The sequence below is a fragment of the Onychostruthus taczanowskii genome, unplaced genomic scaffold (genome assembly GCF_017590055.1).
Source record: "Onychostruthus taczanowskii isolate IOZ18803 unplaced genomic scaffold, ASM1759005v1 scaffold38, whole genome shotgun sequence".
NCBI lineage: Eukaryota > Metazoa > Chordata > Aves > Passeriformes > Passeridae > Onychostruthus > Onychostruthus taczanowskii.
Genome location: NW_024501237.1, coordinates 4,039,716 through 4,057,897, shown reverse-complemented (window position 1 = coordinate 4,057,897; position 18,182 = coordinate 4,039,716). Strand labels below are relative to the sequence as shown.

The 18,182-nt window shown below is 42.7% G+C and overlaps 1 protein-coding gene across 3 annotated transcripts in view; it reads left to right on the top strand.

Moving 5' to 3' along the window:
* ZNF827 (zinc finger protein 827) overlaps window positions 1-18,182 on the top strand; it is a 99,529-nt gene that overhangs the window by 580 nt on the left and 80,767 nt on the right. The window lies entirely within an intron of this gene.

The following is an 18,182-nucleotide window of genomic DNA, read 5'->3' as shown; positions in this document are numbered from 1 at the left end:
TTTTATTGGGGTGGGGAGGGGGGCTAAGCACGGGAGGGGAGGGCGGCGAGAGGGGAAGCGGCTGCTGGCGTCTTGTGCGGAACCAGCCGAGAGGTCTGTCCCCGGCTAAAGGTTGCGGCGGGGCTGGGCGGCCCGGGAGCGGGGGGTAGGCGGGCAGCGGCAGCGGAGGGGGCCGGCGGGGCACCCCACACCGACCCCGGGGCCACCCCGGAGGGGGCCGTGGCCGCCGGCGGCGGCGTGGGAGGGGGCGGCGGGGAGGCAGACCGTGGCAGGCGAGGTCCCTGCAGAGCAGGGAGAGGAGGCGGCGGCGGGCTCCGGGCTCCTCCTGGCCGCAGTGAAATGAAGGGTCAGGCGAGCCAGGCGAGACTCAGGCTTCGGCGGCGCTGCCCCAGACGAGAGCAGCAGAGCACAGGGCTAAAGTGCATCCGATCCTCCGCCCGCGGGCACCCACTGCGCTCGCACACACACAAGCACACACTCACACATCCCCTGACACGGCTCACCCTGCCCTGCTCCTGATCGCTCCCTCCCCCTTCCTGCCTGCTTTCTCCCCTCTTTGCAAAACAGTTAACTTTTCTCCCGCTCCCTCTCCCCCCTCTTCTTGTATTCAGCGCTCGGCAGCTATTGAGAGGGAGGCGGAGAGGAGGGGAAGGGACCTAAAAATACCCTGCCCCTGCATGGCCCCAGAGCCGCTTTAAGGAGAGCGTGGGGTGGATGGAGGGGTCATTTGTCTGTGCCCGACACATCTGCTCGGAGCGTGCCTGCAGCCCCTCCGCGCCGAGCCCGGGGCAGGGCGAGAGCCGAGCCGCCGGTGCCGGAGCCGGGCTCGGTCACCGGGAGTTCACCGGGGCGGCTCCTGCCCCTGCCCGCGGGGCGCCGCTGCGGGCGGAGCGCGGCCCGGCCCCCGCTCCGCTCTGCGGGCACAGGGGCTGGGGCAGCGCTCCCCGCGCCCTTCCCGCACCGGCACCCGCGCCGGGATGGGAGATGTGGGCGCGGGGAGCGGCAGGCTGGGGGCGAGGGGGAGGCACTTGCAACCCCGCAAAGATTTGTCCCCCCTTTTCCTTTCCTGCCGACTTGAGGCAAGGGCATGAGTTGTGGTGGGCTTTGCTTCGGGGAGGTTGATGTTCGAGGTTGGTTTTAGGGGTTCCCCCTCCTTCTCCCTTCCTCTTGCCGTTTGCCCCCGCATAGCCCTTTGGCGGTCCGCTCGCCGTAGGAGCTGAGCCAGCAGCCCCGGTTCCTCCCGCAGAGCGTGGCCGGGCTCGGCTCGGCTCGGCTCGGCTCCGCCGGGCCCGGCCTTGCGCTGCCCCCGCCTCCGGGTTGCGGCTGAGGCCGCCCGCGGCCCCGACCTCCTGACCGCCGCGCCGGGGGAAGTCACGGCTTTTTCTGGGCCGAGGAACAATTGCCTTCATTGTGCACATAGAGTTCGGCGTGTGTTATTATTTTGTTTTTTTTTTTTTTTTTTTTAATACACGGCCTAATTTATACTTCTTTCGGATTAATTTTTTAGTTCAGTTCATGGGAGGAGGATTGTTTTTGGTTTTTTTCCTGGTGTGTGAAAGGCGCACCCACCTTCGTCCCACACGAATGCTACCTTTCAGCGGGATTTATTTATTTTAATTTCTTTTGCAACTAGATTGCACTGGATCAAAAGCTATTATCTGACAGTAGTAATAATACTTTGGATAATTCAGAATAATAGTGTTCTAGATTAAGAAAATACCTTGGAATTAATTTTGCAGATGATGCAAATAGTTATTTGGTTTGGGTGGGGGTTTTTTTGATTTTTTTGTTGTTGTTGTTTTGTGGGGTTTTTTTTTTAGCAACACGTTGCATTAATGGATACTCAGTGTAAAATACGTTTTTATTATCTGATTCTCACTGGTTTCAGCAATACATTTCTTAGCGGGACAGAGGGTGTATTTCATGTTGAAGTATTAATGGTGGCAGAAGAATGTAAAGTGCCCCATGCGCATCCCAGAAAAAGCTGTCAGCTGCTGTGCTCAACCTTGACTCTGCCCCACTGAGGGCACCGTGCTGTGATTCACTCCCAAGTCATGTTACAGGTTGCTGCTGGTGCGTGAATGCTCTCCAGGACACCTAAGTGATGTAGCATCTTACCAAACCTCCCTGGGATATTTCGGCTTCTGCAGCAATTGTTTGCAAATAAACAGTCAGATGTCGATACACAGAATAATTTGTGAGTGTTACAGTGTAACTGAGCAAATGTAACTTAGCTTGGCAGGTCCTTGTCTGCTCTAGTGCAGCTTGGGTAGGAAGCCCTGTTCTCAGGGTTTGCAGGCCTTCGTTAATTCCTCATGCATTGTTACGCACCCTGCAGAGCGCCTGAGGATTGCTGTCCCTGCTGACTAGCACCCTGATTTTCTACTTCTGCCCACTGACTCCACTCACAGGGGGGACAGCCCTCACCTACATGTGCAGGTAGTTTCACTTGAGAAGAGTGCACTGCCAAAAAACATGTGATGGTGAAGAAGTTCTCTGTACAAGACTTTGCTGGAGATGTACCAGGCTGCTGCAAGAGTTTAATTCAGTTCCAAGAGAGCTGCTAGATACTGACACCTCAGTGTTTCAGGGAAGAGAGGGGTTGATATTATTAGCTACGGTAATAATGTGTTTGGGTGGCATCTGCTCATAATGGCAGAGTTAGGTTGAGCTGTCAGTCATTGGAGTTGTTTGCAACATCATTTAGTTGGGAGGGTCCTTTGGAGGTCGTCTGGCCTAGCCCCCTGCTCAAAGCAGGATGAACCTCGGGGTTCAGTCAGATGGATGGGCTCTTTGAGGCTCCAGTATTTACATGTATTGTAAAGTGGAGGTTTTGAGTCCAAAGTGAAGTTTGGGGAACTGTTTAGTCACAGATGCCAGCAGAATGTCTTCAATCACACTGTGAAACACAAAAGGAAGTGCATCTTTCTTAATTTAAGATACAAATGAATGAGGAAAGGATTTTAGATGTTCCTTGACAGACAATGGCTTGTTCATACCCAAACGAAATACCGCAGCTGTGTGGACTTGGTTTACAATGGCAGAATTGAGTCTATAACTTAAATTTTTGCCCAGTACATGTGTGTCTTAGGATTACATTTGGATGTGGCTAACTTGGGCAAGTCAATTCACTTCCACTTGAATGTTTTAAAGAATTTTGCTAATTTCTGTGTGTATGTGTGTTAGGAGTTTTTTTCCCTTTCAGCTACTTTAGCAGTTAGATATTTGTTTTTCACTTACTCAGCATAAGAATCTTTAAAAATATATGTATAAACACAACCCTGTCTTTCTTCTCCTTGTTGCCTCACTTTTCATTCTACCTCAGGCTGTTGTTTTCTTTACTGAGGATTCCTGAAAGTCTGCTACCTCTGAACTGCTCGATGTGACACGGAAGAGCTCAGCCTGAAAAGTAAAAGTTTTAGGAAGTCTTCAGGCACTCGAGTAAATGTTTAAGATCTAGAGCACTACGTTGCCTTAAGTGCAGCAATCGATACTCCTTGGGGTTTGGTTCTGTCTCGGAGGCTTGTCAGCAATGCAATTTGCGAATGAATGCCACAATTCCATTTATTCAAAGCTTGCATTTATTACAGTCTCAGGCAGAATTAAATGCTACATTGAGAAGTTTGAACTGCTGCTAGTTCCTGAGGAATGTGTTCAATGCAGGACAAACTGCAGTGGCAGTTTCTGCTGGATTTGTTAAAGGAGGAGATGCAGAATTGATACAGTATTAGTTTCCATATCAAAAGCTGGATATCTGACTATAAGCGGGTGTAACTCTTCTTCCTTTCATGGTCAGGTACAGTGTTGGGTGTTCCAGACACTGTGTTGAAGTGTTCAGCTGTTTCTATACAGTAAAAAACCACTTGAACTCTGTGAAGCCTTTTTATATTGTGTCTTTATTGCTTGATTATATCAGAGGAAAAAAAAATGTTGTCAAACAAGTAAATTAACAGTGATTTAGAGCTTCCTTCATTTTTTATTTCTGCAGCTCTCTTCATCTGATACTTTCTGATAGCAAGAGAGGATGCACTGATTGGATTTTTCAAAAGACTTCCCAATGTCAGGAGTGCTTTTGCTGTTATTTGGTATTTAAGAGTTGCCTCCAAGACAAAACACTTTTGCCAGGAGCAGGAATGTTTCTCTTTCAGATGAGTTTTTTACTTTACTAGCACACATGGCATGTATAAGGGGAACCTTTTATTTATTCTTCTAACATGTTTTATTTGTTCTTCTAACATGCTTACTATTTTTGACCTCTTACCACTGCAGGGATCTTGATATGGCACATAGTCCACAAGAGAATCCACATAGGGAAAATTATTATTCTTGGTATGATGAGGTTAATAATTTCAATGCTCTCATTATGATTGTCCTGGTGGTGTTGTAATGCACCTCTCAAATAAACAGTAGCCTTTTGGTGGATTGAGTAACAACTCCATTACTCCATCTGAAAATACTTTTCTCATTTTGTCCATCTTGTGCTAATTAAGTCCTCACAGATTTTTCAAAAATACCTTCTCCCTTTGTGGGGACCCTTTCTGACATGTAAAGTCTGTCTCTTTAAATTTGTATGCTGATTTTTTTGTTTGTTAATGCTAACTAAGTCACTTTTACAAGATCATTCAGTGATGAATGTCTAAATGTCTATATTGTCTACATCAATGGTAGACTATGTCTTAGTGTTGTCTGATGGTACAAAATATGGATAAACCACACTGGAGTATAGATTGGGCTACCAAAGAGTCAGTGTTGTGCTCATTAAGTTAATTAAGTCTTTAGGATCTTATGAGTGAGATTTTAGAGGGGGTAGGGGTGCCAAAGATTTAGAACAAAACCACAGACCTTATAGTTGGCCAAACAGCAAACCAGCAGGGAGAGCAGTGGAATGGGAAATGTAAGAGCATGCGGACAGAACGCATTTTTACTTTTAAAGTGGATGAAGAATGAGTATGACTTAATCTTTCTAGCAGAGTGATTGTTGTCTTTTTCATATGTAAGAAGGCAGGAGTAGGAGGAATTAAGTGTAGGAAAAAAAAGAAGGAAGAAGAGGAGCCAGGAGGAGCTGGCTGTTCAAAGTGAAGTATTAGTAATTTCCTATAATTTAATCAGACCAGATCCCAGAGCAAGATAATGAGAGCATGACCTACAAAAGAGGACTTTTTGGAAGTTAAAAGGGTTTCTAACATGAAGCTTCACAAGGCATGTAATTTGTCATGAAGCACTGTGTAGAGGACTTTTTTTTTCCCCTTTCACATTGCAAAGAAATCATAATATAGACATGAGTTCAGATGGTTAAGGAGAGCTGATGCGTCTTGTGTTTGGAATCCTTCTACTATTTCAGCTTTTCAAGCATGACTCTGGAGTTCTTTAAGAGTATATCTTCTAAATAACAATTTGGGTTTTTTCCCTAGTTTTTTGTTGCCTAGTTTGCTATTCATGGTACATGATTAGTATCATTTGGGTTTGTGCATACAAATCCCTCCAGGATGTTTGGAGGCTAAAGTACCATATGTCTTTCAACAATAATAATAATATACAAAATACCTGGACTGCAAAATAGCCAGCAGTATGTAATAAAATCCAGTTTTCATGGGGATGGGGGGAGTTTTCTTCCTCTCTCTTTTTGCCCCCCAAAGTAAAACGTTTTTTTGTTCTCTGAACAATATATGTTATGTATTGATATGGGCATGAAGAATAATAAATTATATTGGGGTAAAGGGAAAAAAAAACCCAAACCTTCAAAAAGGTGGATAATACCCCTTTCTCCAGGGATTTTCTTTTTTAAATGTAGTTAAATAATAAAACTCAGACCCATACTTCATTTGAAGGGATACATGCTCTAGGGTACAGACAGCATCAATGCTGCACTTATACACTGGGTTGTGGCTACTGCAGTGGAGGATTCAGCAACTTGTACCCATAAGCTCACTTGAAAGCTTGTTTCAGGTTTTCTTTTTTGCAGACTTACAGTGACCTTTATGGTACTGTTATGCTCCCAAACACAGTTTCTCTTTTCCTTGCTTGGTATCCTTCTTAGTCTAGACACCAAATATTTTGAATGTCCTGTCTAAACCTGACAGCTTAGGAGTTAGCTCTATTCCTTGATATGTCTTGAAATTTATTTCAAGGGATTTCCTTGTTTTCCCTGTTTGTGGTGTAATTATACTGAGTATTGGAGTTCCAAGTTAAGCCTAACACTAAGATGAGGCTGTTCCATTTTGCAGGTTAAGAATTCACACAGAGTCTGAGTTAGGGTAATTTAAGTAAAAAGTCATATTTGGGTTTTTTTCCTGGGAAACATTCAGTGAAGAGAGAAAAACTGGACTGCAGAAACAGTCCTTTCCCTCATTATTTTCAGTACTTAGACAACAGGATTGGGAGCAGAGGGGAAAGAGTGACTAGTGCTGATAGCACAGCAGACTGGGAGAGAGAAGGTTGCATGCGAGACTGATGATTTAGTTGCTGTTTAGAATAAATCCCATTAAAAATTAAAGGGTTACCAAGTGGTAGCAGTATTTTAATGAGTGGTATAATCAGCAGTTTCAGCAAATGAAATTAGGTTCCATACGTCTGCACTGTTGTTTTTCTTTTATTTGGGGTGCTCTCACTAGGGTAGAAATAACATTTTTGAAGCAACTCAAAGTTGAACTACTGTCCTTATCTCTTTGAATTCTGCATGGCCCTACTCTAAGAATTCTCTTCCTCAAGAAGTGTTTGTAGCTCTGCTGGCCCTCATCTGGGGTTTGCAGCTTGGATGTGGTTTCCTCTGTTGCAGGGCTTTCTATGCAGGTGGAATAATTCTTTCCTGCATGGTCTCAAGTTTTATCTGAAAGTTTCTGAAAGGGAAAAGAATTGGCACAAGCTTGCTTTAAAGTTACAACTTCTTATTTTGAACGAATGTTTTGGATGTGTCCCGAATCTTGGTGCCTGTTAGATTGTGTATCAGGGCAAGTAACTTTTAGAAAAATGCATTAAAAGAGCTGCTGGTTTTACTGTGTATTTAGCTTAATGAATAATCCCCATGTGTGACTTTAATGAACACAAATTCTTTGCAAGCTTCTAGACTTCACTTTGATTTGTGTAGTAGGACAAATAATTACTCATCTCAAAAATTAAAATACGAACAGATCTTCCTCAACTAGATGATCATTATCTGGAGTGCAAAGTAAGGAACAGAGAGGGTGGCAGACAAGTGTATTTAGACAGCAGCTGGTGGTGTAGCTGTGTTTGTGTGCTTTCCTGAAGCACAGCCAGAGTCTCTCCCTTTATAAACCACTGTGCCAAATCTAGACCTGGCAACTAATGACTGAGTAGGACCCATTTCTTTATGTGTTTGGAGCAGAACTTCCTCTTATCAACCTCTCTGGCCCTTCGAGCTGATGAGGAGCCCTTCTCAGGCACCAGAGTAAGCATAACAGCCTAGAGCTGCTCCAATTTCTGCTGCCCCCAGGCTCTGACCCTGCTCCTCCTTCTGGAAAGGAAAGGCTGACATAATCCTTTCGTCAATTCTGCGTTGCCAAAGGGAGTTCTTTGCACAGTGAATAACTCTGAAGGGAGCTCTTCTGCCCACCTTGAGGTACTTGAACATTGCCCGTAAGACCTAAATATGCTTCATCATAATGGTTTATATTGTCTTCCTGCACAGTGCCGTGCCACACTGAGATAACAAAGCAAGCTCTAAATAAGCTGCCTTGTGTACAGGAGGCTGTTATCACAGCAGTGTACCCAGGTTAATTCAGCTCTACTACTTGTGGGTATATTCCAGTTGGCTCAGATATCACCACGTAGCACTGTGTTATTTAGTATGGACACGCTCTCAGGAGAATCCAAGTTGTTGTCTTTGAAGGCTTTTACTGGCCTGCATAAAAGTTCTTGGTAAAGTCCACAGAGTTCTTAGCCAAGAAATGCGCTTTGGAAAAACAAAATCAAATTCCACTACCACCGTCACACCTGTTTGTTTGTTCAGCAGAAAAACCGAGGAGTGGATTAGACATGAATGTGAAACTTCCTCTTCACTTCTGGCTATTCTCCTTTATTGAAATTTTAGGTGGGTTTTTACACAGAATGTCAAAACACATTGCTGTCATTTCTGCTGTGCCTGTGCCCTAAGTAGCCATAGCAGTAGTTTCTTGTCCTGGGAGCTTGGCACAGAATCCAAACTTTCTTTAAAATAAGGTAAGGTTTGAGGAATGTCTGCTTCTGATTGAATGCTTGCACATTAATTATGTGACCTCTGAATTAAGGTGGAAAGCTGAGGTGTAGTGTGTAAAACCATGTGTCTGGGATTGGGGAGTGCCTATTCCACATGGTCTACTGCTGTGTGCTCTCCTACCACTTTGAGTAGCTTCCTAATCCTCTCTTATTGGGCTTTGTTTGTTAACCCCAAGCAGTCCTCTCAGGGACAGAGAAAGCAGCTGTCTTTGGTAGCAAACACAGCACGACAAAACAAACACTTCTTGAAACTTCCCTTAGATACCTTACTATAATATCATCCTTGTGGGAGGAACTAGAAACTCAGGGAATATAATTTGCCGTGTTTTAATCAGATTTTGGGAGAGAGGAAAAAATGGAATTATAGGCAACTAGATTCCTGTAACAGGCATAATTTCAGTATCTGAAATCTAAACTTTTTGTTTCTGAACCAGTTGGAAGGTTAATGAGAACAAAACACCTTGGGTGAGTAATGGGGCAGAGTAAAATGGTAAATGAGGAGCCCATTATTTACTAGAAATCGAGCAGGAGAAGTTGCTTATAGCAAAAATAAACAGAAACTAGTTAAAACAAAAAGGGATTTTTGTTAAAGCAGGTGCTCTGTTGTCACCTGCTGTGGTTGAATATTGCCATCCACACAGTTTGTGAGCTCCTCCCCTTGCTTTGTGACCTCTTGATAGGGGTTGTGAGCACAGTAGGGATAATTACAGGCACTGTAGCACCTTGATCTGAGGCTTCCCATGTTCTGTTTATTGCCACCTGCATATTAAGATGACAGGGATTTCTAGTTGACTTTGTTGTTTCTTTTACTTTGTTGATCCCTGGAACATCTTTAATAAATGTGTTCTAAAGCAACAATTTCATGTATTTTAAAAATCCCTTTCCAAGAGCCAATGTTTTGAGTGCTTAATGTGGCTTTTTCTCTTTCTGTGTATTGGTAAAAGGGAAAGAAAGTTCACAGTGTTTGTTGTTGCTACCTTTCTGACTTCAATATTTAGAATAATTTAAGATGACTTCAGTGAATTCCCTTAACATTATTTTCAAATTTGAATATAATGTCTATTATCAGGAATGGGCCATCTTTGCAGCCTTCTTCTGATCTCCCTTGTAGTGCTAGGTTCCCAGATGAGGATTCTTATTGCATGGGGATGTTTCTAGGAGAGGAATAATCCTATTATTTCATACATCTTCATACCACTGCAGCTTGGAGTAGGCTGTGCATTAGAGATGGAAAGGGTTAGAGATGAAACCACAGCTGGAATGCATTCTGATCTACTTACTGCTTGTTAAGAGCCATTTCCAGCTGCTGCTGCTAAGCTGATCTCCAGGCTGAGGCTGGGTTAGAAAACACAAGGGACAGTCTGAGCTCGTGCTGTGTTCCTCCTCTGCCACATACACACGTATCTGACAGGAGAAAGCCTGGTCCTGTGTGGAAATCTGACAGAAGTGTTGGGATTATTGACTATGTAGTGGTAACTATTCTTCTGAATTCAGTGAAATGAACTGCTTTTGCCAGGATGCCACAGGGATTGCTGGGAAACTGAGATGTCTTATTCATGCTCAGAGAAGGAAATAATGACCTAGCCAAAAAAGTCAAAGTAGGCTTAGGTCAGGATGTGCAACAGCACATCATCTTATCAAGATAGGCAAACACAACCAGTTCTTTGACAGTTTTTCAAACTCCAGTATGTCCATTCTGTGAAGAGCAGCTAGCCAGACACCTGCAGCAATAGAGAGACAGATAGAGAGTGTTCTTTTGCATTCCCCAGAAGCTACCTGGGTTAACCTTGTGCCTGGCAGATGAAAACCTCCCTTCACAATTAAGATTGTTTTTCTCTTGCTATTTGACTGGTGCTGTAAGCGGTAACTGTGTTCCTTAAACAGTTTTGAGTCCAGGAGCTCTAGATTGCAATGACAGAGCTGTTGGGGTATATGATCACTGTGGGGATGTTTGGAGGCTCAGCAAGATAGTATACAGACATTAGATCTCTCTTTTTGGGTGCTTGTTTGGTTGGGTTTTTTTTCCTTGTGGCTCAACAGGAAGTTTTCTTTAGAGAATCTTCACACCTATGGGCAGAGCTTCACACACAGTTTTTTTCAGCTTTAATCCTTGTATGGTAATAATGCACTGATGAGATCTATTTTTCTTCTTTTTCTTCAAAAACACTTGTGGTGTAATCACTGCTTTTATTGCTGATAATTCTTCTCTTTTTCACCCTTTGCCAGTCAGTATTTATGATAAGGTTTCTATGCCATCTGAAGAAGATTAGTCAGGAAAAGGTAGGAAAGTGGATAAAGAAATAGCTATTTTTCATTTTGGCAATAGCAGCACTTTATGAGTATGATATCCTGAGTGCTATTGGTGGTTTCAGAAGTTAATAGAAAGAGAAGTTATTTGGAACTGGTTCAAGAGAAGATACAACATGCCTTTAAGCATTGGAGTGGAGAGGAAAAGTAAAGGTTGCCATTTGTATCATCCCTGACATTTTTGGCCTGCCTTAGGAAATTAGACAGTGATAGTGGAGAAGGCAGATCAAAAGTACCATGTTCTTCTGTAGGACTTCTGATTACTCTTTCAGTCGAATGTCTCCTGAATTTCTATTTTCTGTGGCAGCAGTAAGACATCAGAAAGTGCTCTCAAAGATTACCTTGTGCATGAGAGACAAGGAAATTGTTTCCTCCACCTTTGTTGGTTATGTACAGTGCATAGGAGTACAAGCCAGGGTGTTAACCCGCTGTTCTAGGCGCATATGACCAAACAAAAAAATGGTTTCAGCCTAAATGAGAGCCTGTTTTCTAGTTAGGTCCTGTAGGAAAGATACACTTAGTAGTTTCTTGGGGAAGCTGAGATAAGCCACTGAGGTTGTGTATCTGTAGGGCAGTTGTCCCTTGGAGGGGCAGAGGTCAGTGGGGAAAAAGTTGGAAAAAATGCTTCTTTAAATGTGTTCTGGATCCTGCTGTGTGTTTTGTGGTGCTACTGAAAACTTCTAATAGAGCTTGCCTCGAGTATCAGAGCTGTGCTAGGTTTGCATCAGTCTGTCCCTGTACAAACCCTGGTCACAGTTTGTCACCTCTCAATTTCAAAACTTGACTATGCCTTTGAAAAGATACAGGAAACCAGTTCTATTGCACAGGCCATTGTGTTTAGTAATTTCTGTGTGTAGAGGAAGAAGGATGATACATATAAATATTCTTTTGGTTTCAGCATCTGTGCATTAGCTAGTTTCTGTTCTCCTGTTCTGGGAATCTCTTGCTATTACCAGTGGGAGAGGAGGTATGGAGAGGGAAATTTTACCTGAGATCATGTGCATCTACCGTGCCATAAGTTTATTATTCCATTTTTAGCCCAAATCAGCTCACTGGCAAGGGCCATGGCCTGTAGATTTTTGACACTCTTCTGCCACCTGTGAGAATTGGACTGTTCTTTAGATTCCCACCAGGGGCCCTGAAGCAGCTCTGCCTTGAAGATTAAATCAATAATTGCAGTGCTTCAGTAGTGTTTGCTTGTCTTTATTTTCTCTGTATGTTCAAGATTTCTCCCTATATTATAGACATGAGGGGAGTGCATGGCTTCGGGAGGAAGGTTCCCAGTCTCTCCAACTAGGAGTTGGAGAGACTGGGAACCTCCTGCCCTGTGTTTGTGCTCAGCCAGGCAAGGAGTAGGGATGGAGAGACAGCAGCTGCTCTTGCTGTGGTGTTCGGGTGGGCTGAGGCAGCTCTGGGGGTCCTACACAGAGCCAGAGTTGATGAGGAACCAGCAGCCTCAAATAATGACAGCAAGGGAGATTTATTTTCTGGAGCTATCACTTTGGTATTTAGAAACCTTTTTTAAACAAGCCTGTTGTAACCTTGTTTATAGTAATTAAGGATTTGCTAGTAATTTAAATAGTTGGTTTTGGCAACATGCAGGTCATCTTCTTATAGGTATTGCTAATGTCAGGTTGAAAACATTTACACAAGAATAAAAGTCAAGGAAGCAGGTAATTGACTGATTTATCAACCTTAGCAGACAATTTTTTCTGATACATCCTGATGGCTATGGTAAATTTACTCTGGATTGCTTAAGGGCACGATCCTATATGGTGTCTACAACACATGAGGGCAACTCCTTGGAATGAATGGGTGAAGGAGCAGGTAATCAGGCAGCCTGCTTTTGGTGCCTCAATTAGCCTTTTGGTCAATGGCTTGTCTCCTAGGAAAGTTGAGAATTGCTATGCACAGCTCAGAAAATAGGTGATTTACAGGGTTTTTTTTGTGGAGATTTTAGACCAATTTTAGTCTTTCAGGTAACATGAGAACTTTCGTAAACTTACATCCATTCCCAGGCCATAATGCCAAGTTGCAGTTGTGATCAGGGAATTCCTTATTTTCATTGCAAATTGTCTGTATGCGACAAAGTGATATGTTTGAATACTTTTTTCACTTCTTTTGCCAGCTGCATTGATGCTTGCAACTTCTCCTCTGCTTCCTTTCCACCTGTAAGGGTGACAAAAATCATGTTGCTGTGGTGACCCTGTCAGTTTTAGATGACAGGCCACATTAAAATGGGTCACAGCTATTGAGGGTTAATCAGCAGTGCAATAATCTGTAGCACAAATGGATCACTTTGTTCTTGGCTGCTGTGAATTGTGAGGAATATTTGAGAATTCCCCTGCCTCCTTTTTTTACTGTTGGGGTTGTGAGTGCTGAAGTTTGCAGTGCATTTCAGGCAATGAAAATGCATTTTGTCTCAGTAAAGATTTGAGACAGCTGTCACTGCACCCAGGTCTGGGGAGGTGGCAGGTCAGGGGCAGGCCTTAATGAAGAGGAATTGTTGGCTGATGAAGGCACTCATTAAGAGCAGGCAGTTTACAGATGTAGCTCAAGACCAGAGAACGCAGGTATGCAAAATATAGCAACCACCAATTTTATTTGTTACCAGGCTGAAGTGAAGATTAGAAAACAAAGCTTTCCTGTGGGTTTTTTTTTTTTGGGGGGGGGGGTTGGTTTTGGTTTTTTTTTGGTTTTTTTTTTTTTTTTTGGCACCTAGAGGATACAAAATGTGACCTAAGAAACTGTAGAATTCATAATTACTTCAGTTTTGGTATGGAGGCTCCTGTGACCGAGAACTGAACTACCAGAAAGCACGTAGCCATTTGGAAATGAGTAACTGAGCCTTTGCTTTGCAGCTAGACTATGTTTAAGATAAGGTAGTTTTGTGTTTCTGTTTAGAATTTCCTAATAGAGACACCAGTTCTGTGTTTCACAAGCAACTTAAAGAAGGTTTCATTAATGACCTGCCAAAGGATATAAAATCTTATTCGTGGAGTTAGATGCTGTTGAAGGATGGCTTTAAAATATTATGGATTACTATATTGAATATTTGGCATTCATGTGATTCTCCCACAATAATTTGATCTAGAGTGGAAACTAGAATTCCTCCTTTAGGGACTTTTATGGTTGTAGCCAGCTTTTGCAAATTGTTTGCTAGAATTTCTTGAGGTTTCATTTTCATTGAAGGTCCATGTTATGAAATTTTGGAATATTTTCCCTCCTTTATGAGGTAGGCTGACATGATAGGTCTTGTCTCTGTATGCTAAAGATAAGAGAAGTCTTGAGAATAATCTTTAGCTCTTCTTATTTTGGATGTGCCAGCATCACTATTATCATTTGGTAGTTGATATTTTCTCACTGCAGCAGCCTATTGCGTTAGACATCTATCTAGAGAAAAACAAATGAGCAATCAAAGTAAATTTTGGCTAACTAAAAACAATTTTAAAGAGTTTTAAAGCTTCTTTATAACTAACAAAAGGTAGAATTTTTAATTGCTGTGCTGAACTTTGTGTGTAGGTGGCAAATGTTCACTGATGTCAAGGACACACTGCCATTCCAGGTGCAGGGAATCTCTCTGGATAGACTTGCGCATGAACCATTTAAACCACCACAGATTGTTAATACTGTTTCCAATTTCCGGCAGAGCTGTGGGAATAACAGTGGAACTCCTGTTCATACAGTTTTTCCTCTACTTTATAATAATCTACCAGAGTCAAAAACTGATATCATAGCGGGTTTTAAAGACACAGGGAAGCCTGAAATTCCTGATAAGGAACTTTAATCTGGCTCAGAAGTTGCTGCCTAAAAATTGTTTGGTTTTGTAGAAAATGGTTTATCATCTTCTCTGTTTACATCAGGAGGAAGAGGTGTGTTCCTTTGATATGTTAATGCACTGACTCCAGGTTTTAGGTTGGCCATTTTCCTGTAGTGTATAAGTCAGTCTGATCAGTATCTTGTGCTTTATGAAATGTGTGCTCAGCCTCAGCTACAGGTTACTACAGGACGCTTGTAAGGGCCTGTGGAAGAAACTTTCAGGAAGTCTGGCTGTGGTATTTTGCTCAGCCTCCATAAAACTGTTGCAAGCACATTGCCCGCCCCCCCCCCCCTTTAGATACTTTTATTTTATGGTCCCTTCTCAGTTGTCTCTATTCAAGGCTGAATGAGTAAGTTTCTTAGCCAGTTCTTTTAAGAAGGATGATCCAGTCCCTTAAATGCCTTTGTAGCTGGGTCAGAGCCCCATGTCTCTCTTGTACTGAGGAGCCCAGAACTGGACACAGCCTTCCAGATATGCCTCACTAGGGCTGAGTAGAGAAGTCAGGATCTGGTGATCAAGTTGGATCAAGTCCGCTGATGGCAGCTTTTTGTGCAGGCTGTTATTTTGTGGTGCACCTCTTGAGAGATGATCTTCAAAAACATTCCCCTCCACTAAGGCTGTGTGTATTTTGTTCTTTTTCACATGCATACCTCAAGTTCTTAAGCTCACTGGGCCTGAAATACTGGTAAAATCCAGCTAGAATCAACTAATTCTAAATTATAGTAAGCAAATATCATACATATATAGTAAGCAAATATCAAATATCATGCATTATTGTACACGTGTATTTACTATTTACACGTGTACAATTTACTATTGTACACGTGTATTACTATTTACATGTAACATTGTTATTGATTACTTTATAAGATCTACTGCTCTGCTCTCCTACTTTCATGGTTGCTCATTACTGTGCCTCACTGTTAAGATATTATTTCTGGGTCTTTAGAACTCTTCTTCTCTTAGAAAGATGCTGCCTACCAGTTTTAGAGAAAAGGTTTTTTTTAATTAGGATCAGAGTATATGGGGGCTAAGCCAGCTACAGATGTCCCAGATTAGGCTTCTGAAGAAGTCTAGCTGATACTGACTGCTGTGGCCATCCTGACTGCACAGGCCAGCTCTTCCCTGAGAGGGGTGGTATATTGTGGGGTTTGGGATGGGAGACAGAATCCTCAGTTGGTTTTTCACTGACAAGTCATGATGTACTTTGTACCCCAAAAGACTAGAGGAGATTGGTGGCTCAGATTGTTGATTCCACCTGTTTTCTCATTCCTGTCTCCTTTGCCTCAATTTTTTTTTTTTTTATTTCTTGACAGAGTGAGTAGTTTTCTGCCAAACTGGTGAGTTGAAATTGGCTCATGAAGCAGTCAACAGAGCAAGTCTAAGGGAGGGCACAGGACCACCACTTGCGTTGGCCTTGAGCTTTTGTCACCTCGCTGACTGTTAGGTGATCCCTGTTTCTTTGTAGCTTTTAATATGTGTCGCAGTGGAAGTAACCCTCCTCAAACACTAATCCCACAGCTACTTACTATAACCTCCTGCCTAGAACAGAAGAATGGCTGATCTTTCTTGGAGGCAAGATGTCAAACATCCATCATTCTAGGAGTTCTCTTTTTAACTTGATTTTGGGGGAGATCAGACTTGTCTTTGTAAGGTCCTATCTTGTGGTCTGTCAACCAGCCCATAGAACCTTCAACAAGGAGTGACAGATCCTCTCAGGAGAAAAACCGTGTGTTCCCCTTCCATGGATGCTAGCTAGTAAAAGGTGGATCTTTTTGGCAGCTAGTGAGACACGCTTGGCACAATTATTCTGGGGCTTGTGGCTGAAAATAGAAGGCCTCTGCCTCTGTTTCCCGTCTACCACAACTTCTCCCTCCTCTGGGGGACATAAAGGCAGTTTTATGTTGTTTGTGACAAGCTTTTTCAGTAATTTGTCCTGATTCCCTTTTTCCTTGGGAGAATCTATCACACCTGGATTCTGCCTTTGAGAGGAAACTGAGATATTGTACATACATTTTGATAATCTATGGCTGTCTAGCAGTTTGCAAACCTGAATATGCCCAATATTACAATATTTGGGCACGTTCAGTTGTTTGTGTGTATAGGCAAAGCATTTGAAGAGTTCTAGTTACTGCAAAATAGCTAACATTCTCTAATTTTTTTGGCTCTGAGTCCTTTTTCAGAAAAGCAGTACTAGAGAAATTGTTAGGTGAATATTCTGGGGTTTTCTTGTATGTTGATTTTTTCAAAGTCACTTTAAGTTAGGGATAAAAGTAGGGAATGTATGCCCTGTCTTTAAAAGCTGTGCCTTCCTTTTCCCCTTTCCTCCTTCCCTCCAGTTAGGAAAATCATTATCTTGGAAGATGTGGAGATGAAATACAGAGTTCTACCTAGGGCTTCTTTCCCTGTCTAATTGTGTGAGTGTTTTCATATAACCTAAACACAGGGGAGAAGGACAGAACAGAAGAGCTGTGGCTTTTTGGCAGATCCTTCTTGCAGCTGTGCTGCTCTCTTTAGGTCAGCCTGCAGTAGAGAAATTTGGTTCAAGCACCGGCAACACTACTAAACCATTTTGTGAGGAGGTCAAGAGTTGAATAATCATCCCGTTGATAAGGAGTGAGCCAGAAATTCCATTCAAAGAGGATGGTGACTTCCTGTGCTGCTTACCTATTATAGGTCACAGAAATCATGAAGGGAAAATGGGGGACCAAGGCCACTCCTGCACATGACTATTTATTCAACTGTGACTTTTAAGTCTTATTTGCTGCTGTAGGTATATTAAAAGGAGTTAAGGTAGGCCTTTGTGTTTTTATTAAAAATCATGATTTTCTAGCAAGCATCCCTATGGGAAAATCAACACAGCTGTTGCTCTGATTATACAGCATCATCAGATGTGGCTGTAAATGCTTTTTAGAGGTGGAAACTGTGGGGTATGGGTGCACAGTGTGCCCCACTTCTTGGAGGAAGTTCTACAGCACACACATCTGCATGTTTTGGTGGGTGTGGGAACCCATAAAAGTTGTTCAGCCCAAAGATATTACGTTCACTCTTTTTTTTTTTTTTAATTCAATTTTAAATACTTAAAAATCAGCCTGAATACCAAAAGGGTAGTTTGTAGGCAGGAAGCTAGAGTGAGCAATTTATGTAGGATACCACAGAATAGACTTTCCAGATATGAGTGTCATTTTTAGGTTTGTGCCTTCTGATTTCTGTAGTACCTGACTGTGAAATAAGCAAGGACTTATGTGCAGCTGACACTCAGAGAAAATGTGAATTAGAAAATGATGTGATGTTAGCAAGTGGTCTTTTGCAATTATTCTTTACCCTTGCTAAAGTGATGCACTTACACAGTTTACCTAGTTCTCCTAAAGGTATCCGTTGTATTTGGTCTTTAGCTCCTTCATTCTTTTCTCTTCCATATTATCTGGTCTTCAGAGGTAAGATGGGGGCAAGGGAGCCTGTACTGATCTTGAATTAACAGCTACCATGTGATGGGAAAACATGTCTTGTTTGGATATGATGGTGATGACAAGCCATGATGGAACCTGGGTTACAGCAGGAGAGGGTATCCTGAACTAGACTGCCAGGACAGCGAATTCTGACCTGTGGCCTGATTCCCTAGTCCTCATTTTAGGGTTCTAAGAAAGCAGTAAGGAAGGACTAGAACAAGAGAACCCATCCTGGAGGCCAGATATGAGCATTCCAGTTCACTACCTTGTCCATGACTGGTTAAAAGCCTTTACAGTTATCCTCACCTTCTTAGTTGTCAACTGTTTCTTCTCTTTGCTCATTCCACTTTTCTTGCTGTCACTGATAAAAGTCACCCAAGGCTAAATCCTAGCTT